The sequence below is a fragment of the Hyperolius riggenbachi genome, chromosome 4 (genome assembly GCF_040937935.1).
Source record: "Hyperolius riggenbachi isolate aHypRig1 chromosome 4, aHypRig1.pri, whole genome shotgun sequence".
Classification (NCBI taxonomy): Eukaryota; Metazoa; Chordata; class Amphibia; order Anura; family Hyperoliidae; genus Hyperolius; species Hyperolius riggenbachi.
Window position 1 is genome coordinate 433,390,430 of NC_090649.1, and position 7,982 is coordinate 433,398,411.

Below are 7,982 nucleotides of genomic sequence, written 5' to 3' on the forward strand. Positions count from 1 at the left end.
CACTTTTGATTGAATCTGCCACCTCTGCTCACACCCTGAGGCCAGGCCAGGGGCGTAGCAATAGGGGGTGCAGAGGTAGCGACCGCATCGGGGCCCTTGGGCCAGAGGGGCCCCTGACGGGCCCTCCCTCAACTACAGTAATTAGCTCTCTATTGGTCCTGTGCTCATAATAATCACTTCTATAGATACTTTGAATAGTGGTAATCATTAACAAACGGTTCCCCATCCCCTTCTTGCACCTCTGACACTGTAGTTGGCATTGGCAGGTTTTGGTGCGCCGTATCAATGGTTATGCATAGAGTGCTTGGGGGGGCCCCATTGTAAAACTTGCATCGGGGCCCACAGCTCCTTAGCTACGCCACTGGGCCAGGCATTGTTCAGATGTCACAACTCAGCATTAGTGCCAACAGTCACTGCAGCCAATGTTCACCTTCAGTTCAGTGTGGAACAGTGCAGTCCGTCCAGGGCAAAACCATTGCTTTAGCCAGTGTGTTTGTGTGTTTATCCATTCTTTGTGTGCTTTTCCATTTTAGCATCTGGGATAGTGACAATCAAAATACTTGCCTACTGTGCAAATTTGGTTGGTCTGGAACCAGACATGAAGCAAAATAACAGCTTCTACCTGCCTGCCACTTGGCCTTAGAAAGCATTGAGCTGGGGGCGGGGCTCAGGCATGATGACAACCAGACTCCTGGAAGCCCACCAGGCCCTAGACACCTGCCTAGGTCATCTGGGGCCCTTTTTCACACATCACGGTACTCTCCCCCGCCGCAGCTCATCGCTTTGGCCATTAGTGTCTATCAGACTGGCTATAGTAACGGCAACGCGATGCCAGTGCTTCGATCGGCACAGAGGTGACGCAGACTCTGAAGTGAATTGCCGATCGGTGCCACTCAGCGTATGATTGCATCAGAGTCAATGGCACTGCAACAATCTATCATATATTGCGAGAGTGATGTGGCGCTCATGCACTGATCGTCCAAAATCCAGTGACGTATGTCCTATAGAACAGAGAGTGTGTCAGTGAGCAGGGGGCGGAGCTAGGGAAATTACCCTGTCGGTGCTGTTGCTGCAGGATGTAAAAAAGATGAATGGAATGCAATTGTCCTGCAGGGGGGGGGGGGGGGGGGGTCGTCTCATCCCCAGGAAAATCGCACCGTACATGGGTGAAACTTGGTCTTAATTGATGTAAAAAAAAATTCTTTACTGCTGATCACCTAGCGGGTAATAAATCAGCACTTTCTGAATCTGATTGCCCCCCTGATCACTTCCTGTTCTGGTCTTTCAAATTTGAAGTCCTGGCTGAACAAGAAATTCCATATTTGTGATTTTATTTTTTAATTATCATAGAGTAATTAGAAAGCATTAAGAGGGCAACCTTTGCTGGGTCATATTGAGGTACATCCACTAATCTGCGATAATCAGAATAAAGTGCGTACACACACCGCGGTGAGCAGAGTGAAATGCAATACATAACATGCATCTTACGCAAGATTTTACGCACTTTATTCTAATTACCGACCGCAGTTTACTGCATACACTCTATTAAAACTTAGTGGAGGTTAGTTAAATTAGCAGTTATGTGTTTTCAGCCTAATGCAGACGTCTGTAATAAGATTTATTTTTTTCCTTTTTGAAAGGACAACCGAGGTGACATGTGACATGATGAGATAGACATGTGTATGTACAGTGCCAAGTACACAAGTAACTCGGCCGTGGTCCTTTTTTCTTTTTCTGCCTGAAAGAGTTAAACATCAGGTCTGCAAGTGACAGTTTCTGTCCGGGTCGGACTGGGTCAGATTATAGCATATCCCTCACTGACTTTCCTGGCAGTAAATGGCTTCTGAGAGCAGGAAAGAAATAAAAAGGGTCAATAATTCATAGATTTGAGCTCTAGCATATGTCAATGAAGGTGTCATTGAGCAGAGACAATGAAAAAGTAAACATTTAAAAACTAGATTTAAACTTAAAATAAAACTGTGGGATATCTAAAAAAGTCATTTTTAGGAGAAGTAGGATAGATACATTTGTTTTTCTCATCAGTTTATATTCACCTCAGATGTCCTTTAACTAAACACATATTTCCCTGTATTTATCTATTATTTAAAAGAAGAGCTTTTGCTTATTGATGCTGCATGCAGCTGCAATCACAAATTTGCATGCCTTTCAGTAAACCCTCAAAACGACCTGATCATGCTAGAACAGGCATGGGCAAACTTGGCCCTCCAGCTGTTAAGGAACTACAAGTCCCACAATGCATTTGCCTTTATGAGTCATGACTGTGGCTGTAAGACTCCTGCAATGCATTGTGGGACTTGTAGTTCCTTAACAGCTGGAGGGCCAAGTTTGCCCATTCCTGTGCTAGAATGACCATACATAGCAGGTGAGTTAAATGCCTGATGCGGGAGTAGTAACCAATTGGCTACATAAGTAGCCAGTTGTGTGTGGTGGTCCAGTATTTGTCATGGAAAAAATCCGACGAAATAATAACTAAAGTTGTATAGGTGATACCGTTAATGACTAACTGTTCTATTTCTCTGCAAGATTTCTTCTTCAAGCAAGTTTCAGACCTGGATCCGACCCAGGTATCACCTAAACAACTTTTGTTGTTATGTCTTCGGATTCTACGTAAGTAGGTGATCATATACTATATAGTTTTGTAGCGGAGTAGCCATCCGGCTACAAATAGCAGGTGCTGGAGGAGGAGGAGGTTAGGTTCAGGCATTAGAAGTGTGTGTAAGTGTGTGTGTGTGTGTGTGGGGGGGTTGTTTTTAGGTATTTGGTGGAAGGGGGGGGGGGGGGGGTTATTTTTAGGCACTAGGAGAGGGTATTAATTTTTGGCTTGGAGGGTTGCTTTAGGCATTGGGGGGGGGGGGGGGGGGGGGGAATTAGTTTTAAGCATTAAGTGTGTGTGTGTGTGTGTGTGTGTAAGGGAAAGAAGGTGTGTGGGGGGGGTGTTAGATGTAGCCACCAGGGGTCATTTTAGGCATTGGTGAGTGGGGTGTTTCAGGGTCTAGGGAGAGGGTTCAATTGAGAATTGGCGCTGAGTTTTACTATAGTAAAATATAGGTAATTTAAATTACCAATATCTTTACTATAACAATTCCAGTGTGCCTAACTCATGCAATAACGGTGCTACATGTACTCCCATAACCTAGTGGTCCTTGGCAAAGCAGATGGTTCCTGCGCCGAGTGCCTAGGCTGGGCACCGCTACAGCACTAATGCCATAGTGTGCACCCTGCTTAAAGGTAATTCAGGGTTCCGGCTATATTAATACGTACCCCTTCTTGGAGATCTCTGGTGAATTGTTAGAAAATCAGGCCCATTGATTGAGTGGCAATTACTTTGCTCTTATGCTATATTTATCATACAGCCAACACACCCCAGATCAAGTCTGTGCAATGTATGCTTAGAATTATAAGCTGAGAGACGGGCAGTCATTCGGAATTTGTTGTGCTACTGGAACTCACAATGTAAACAGACTTAAAAAAACTGAAACGCAACTTCTCTACAATAAATCCAGTTCTGGTAAGAAACTGAAGAACTCTGGCAGGAAAAATGCTCTTATTGGTCGTACACAGGTACAAGGTATAAGTTTGCATTGTATGGTGGTCTTACCTTGTCTTCCTCCTGAGAGCTGCCCCGTCCACTCCACTCTGTCTACCTGGATTCCTGAGTCAGGAATGAGTAGATCTCCACCCAGCTGTGACGAGGAAGGGGGCCAGGTTTATAGCTGGGAAGTGCCCTTCACTTGCAGTAGGAGTATATCCCGCCCAGGGCTTCTGGCACCAGCAAATACTGCTACAACTGCAAGTAACAGCATGTCGGAAATCACAACACCACAGCCTTACCTGTACAGCTAATGTCTACCAATGTGAAGTCACTATTCCCTGGAGTCTAAGCCGCCGCTATGGTGCATGTGAGCAGTGCAGTCACTGAACAGGTTCCTGGCATTGTGTAAGCTGCCCAGCTCTCTGGAAGAGCAGATTCATACAATGCGCATTGTGATTCATGCTGAGAACTCAAAACCATATCCTCCAGGCAAAGAAACTATGCTTGGACTTAGTACTGTACCTGAGGGCTGCGTTCCTCTGTCTGATCTGAATTAACTCTTCTGCTGACTTAGCCAGAAGAAGCAGCTATGGCCTACCTAAAACCTGAGATATACAATTCTGTCTTCTTTTATTTATTTATTGCTACAGTTATAATAGTCTATATATATAATAGACTAAGTGCCTCAACCTTCAAACAAGAAGAAGAAGTACTTTGCATGAGAAAATGTATGCGTGCTCAAACACCAAGTTTAAGGCCTCTTTTCCACGGACTGTTGAGCTGTGTGCTCAGCAAGCAGTTACCAGGCAGCAGTGAGCAGAAACCAGGCAGCAACAAGCAGTTACCCGGCAGCAGCAAGCAGTTATCAGTCAGCAGTGAGCAGATACCAGGTAGCAACAATCAGTTGCCAGGCAGCAGCAAGCAGTTACCAGGCAGCAGCAAGCAGTTACCAGGCAGCAGCAAGCAGTTACCAGGCAGCAGCGAGCAGTTACCAGGCAGCAGTGAGCAGATACCAGGCAGCAGTGAGCAGATACCAGGCAGCAACAAGCAGTTACCAGGCAGCAGTGAGCAGATACCAGGCAGCAGCAAGCAGTTACCAGGCAGCAGTGAGCAGATACCAGGCAGCAGCGAGCAGATACCAGGCAGCAGCAAGCAGTTACCAGGCAGCAGTGAGCAGTTACCAGGCAGCAGTGAGCAGTTGTGAGAGTTTGAGAGCCATTTCACTGCCTATTCACAGTCCATGGAAAAGAGGCCTTACCCTAGCAAGTCTGACATTGCAAATCTGGACTAATTGGCTATTCATGAGGCAATGCTCATGCAAATGCATGCACAAACCAATACCACAAAGCAGTCACCCTGCTACATGCTACATTAGCACTATCCGGCTTAGTGCACACCAGAGCGGTTCGGCAGCGTTTTGCGATCCACTTGCGGCTGCGGATACGCTTGGGTAATGTATTTCAATGGGCTGGTGCACACCAGAGCGGGAGGCGTTTTGCTGAAACGCATACTCCCGAGGTGAGGCATTTTTTGGATTGCGGAGGCGTTTCTGCCTCCAATGTAAAGTATAGGAAAAAAGCAAACCGCTCTGAAAAACGGCAGTTCAGAGCAGTTTTGCAGGCGTTTTTGTTACAGAAGCTGTTCAGTAACAGCTTTACTGTAACAATATATGAAATCTACTACACCAAAAACGCTTTACAAAACCGCAAAATGCTAGGTGAAATGCTACAGAAAAATAAGAAAAGGCGTTTCAAAATCTGCTAGCATTTTGCGGATCTGCTAGCAGTTTTTGGTGTGCTCCAGGCCTCCAGGAGCACCATGGGGAGGATTCCCAATGCCCCCTTTTTATACAACTGGGGGGACCGCAGGGTCCCAGGCTCTCTAACTGCCTGGAAACCTCAGCGGCACCCCGGAGGGGGAGGCTGCGTGGCGTGGACGACCCCCCCCCCCAAGTGTGGCCAGCGCCGGGGAGAGCCGTCTGCACCCACCTCCCAATATTAAAAACAGGCACTTACCTTAACGTCCATTGCGTTCTGTTACATGCGCATTAATTTGGGGGCACCACATGAGAAAGGAGAGAAGCATGGGTCACCCCGAGCTTTAGAGCTCAGGGCTGGCTCACATACAGCACTCCAGAGGGGGGGGGGGGAGGACAGGCGCACTCACTCCAGGGTTCACACCACCGGAGCAAGCCATCCACCACCTGCCTCCAAAGGATACAAACTGCACAAAATGCTTTCCATGAGAAAATTAATGTGCATGTAGCAGAACCCAGTGGACGTTAAGGTAAGTGGCTGTTTTTAATATTAGGAGGTGGGTGCGGACAGCTCTCCCCAGCGCTGGCCACGCTTGGGGGGGGGGGGGGGGGGGGCGGCTGCGCCACCCAGCCTCCCACTCCGGGGTGCCGCTGTGGTTCCCAGGCAGCGAGAGAGCACTTTGCAGTATTGGTTTTTTGACCCTGCATAGTTTGGCATGCGAAAGCAAATGCATATTTGCATGAGCATTGCCTCATGAATAGCCAATTAGGCCGGATTTGCAAAGCCAGACTTGCTAGGGTTAAACTTGGTGTTTGAGCACGCATACATTTTCTCATGGAAAGCCTACTTCTTCTTGCTTCAAGGTTGAGGCACGTACTCTATTAGATAGATAGAAGATGCGGCGTATGCTACGACGCGGGTTGGCTAGTATATATATATTTTAAAAGTGGACCTGAACTCAAAACTTCCTCTCTGCTCTAAAAGATACACAACAGCACAATAACCTTTAAAGAAAAACCTTTCTTTGTTACAGCTGATACAAAATCCTGAAATAAATCTGCAGTGTTTCTAATTCATGATTCATGGAAGCAGACATGTTTGTTAACACGTTGTCAGGCCCATTTCGCCCATGATGCCCAGTGAGTCAACTTCCTCAGGCAGCAGAGGTCTGGGGACAGCAGAAACAGGAAGTGAAGAGAGTCAGGGGCAAACCCAAGATTTTCAAGGGCGGGATTCCTGAAAGGTTTCCGTCAGCCACGCACAATACAGTATAATAATATGGTAGAACATCATACTGGGTACACATAATGCAATTTCCCATCTGACCCACCGACAACAGGATCGTTCAGGAGCAGTTTGGATATAGATAATAATGAGGACAGCCGACATTGCTAATGAAGGAGAAAGTGAAGCATTCACACAGCACAATACAGGGCTGTGCTCATACCTGACTCTAAGTTTCCCAGAGCTTCTCCATGCTCTGTACACACACTGCTGCTCCATGCTATACACACGCTGCTGATCCATCCAAAGTCAGCTGTAGCCGGGAAAGAAAGGGGGCGGTGCTGTGAGCTGCAGGATGCCTGCAGATATTCTGGTGTCTCAACGTGTGCCTCTCCCCAAACATGGCAACAGCCCTGGTCTGAGGGGGGATTCTGGGCAGCTGTAATCCCCCCCTGCGTTTGCCTATGAGCGTGCCTGGCCAACCTATACTGCGGCCAACTCTACCTAGCTACCAATACTGGGGGCACCTGTACCTGGCTACCTACCTATACTGAGGGTGTTTTCAGGGGGCTCACCGCAGCTATAATATGCGGTGCAAATCCACATCCTCACAAGTTTGCCTCAGGCAGCAAAAAGTCTAGAACCAGCCCTGCACCTTGTGCTTTCAAATAAGCATATCTGCCATCTCTGCCGTGGCAGTCATGTGACACAGGGGAGAGATCATATTACAACTCGTGATTAGACACAGATGTAGGGAAATTAAACAGGCTAAACTCTCTAAATACATACAGGGTGCATTTCTCTCTGTTTTCCTTCTGTCCTGTGCAGTAGTTCAGGTCCACTTTAAAGAAAAACAGTTCTTTGTTACAGCTGATACAAATCCTGTAATACATCTGCAGTGTGTCTACTTCCTGCTTTCATGGAAGCAGCCATATTGTTGACATCTTGTGTTTAGAATATGTATATGCTTCGGGACTTGAGGTGTGGAAACCTCTCCTCTGTGGTGCCTGCAATCGCCCAGTGCTCACAAAACAGAGTAATGTGTCCACCACCAAGTTACAAGAACCACAGTCAGGCTTTACTTAATTACACAGGGAGATACACTTTAATAAAACCACGTAAGATAAATTAAATTACAATAACAATTCACATTGATGGTCCCTGCACACTGGACCCTGTTGCATGAAATTGCATATGAGGTATTGCATTAAAGCGGATCCGAGATGAAAAACGAACTATAACAAGTAACTTGTCTATATATCTTATCTAAAGTTTAGATAGTTTACACAGCAAATCTAGCTGTGAACAGCTTTAATAGAATATGATTATTTCTTTCTGTGATACAATGACAGCAGCCATGTTGTTTGTAAACAGAGGCAGGCTTAAAAAACCTAATCCCCCCTCCTCTCCCTCCTCCCCTCTGCCTCTGAAATCTCTGGCTAGTAATA

General features: G+C 46.6%; 1 protein-coding gene across 1 annotated transcript in view; it reads right to left on the reverse strand.

The window, feature by feature from the left end:
• Window positions 1-3,716, reverse strand: part of FERMT1 (FERM domain containing kindlin 1) — an 83,909-nt gene extending 80,193 nt beyond the window's left edge. The window contains exon 1 of the mRNA XM_068232504.1: window positions 3,620-3,716. The gene's annotated coding sequence lies outside the window, so the exon portion shown is untranslated. The remainder of the gene's footprint in view (window positions 1-3,619) is intronic.
• Window positions 3,717-7,982: the final 4,266 nt, after the last annotated feature.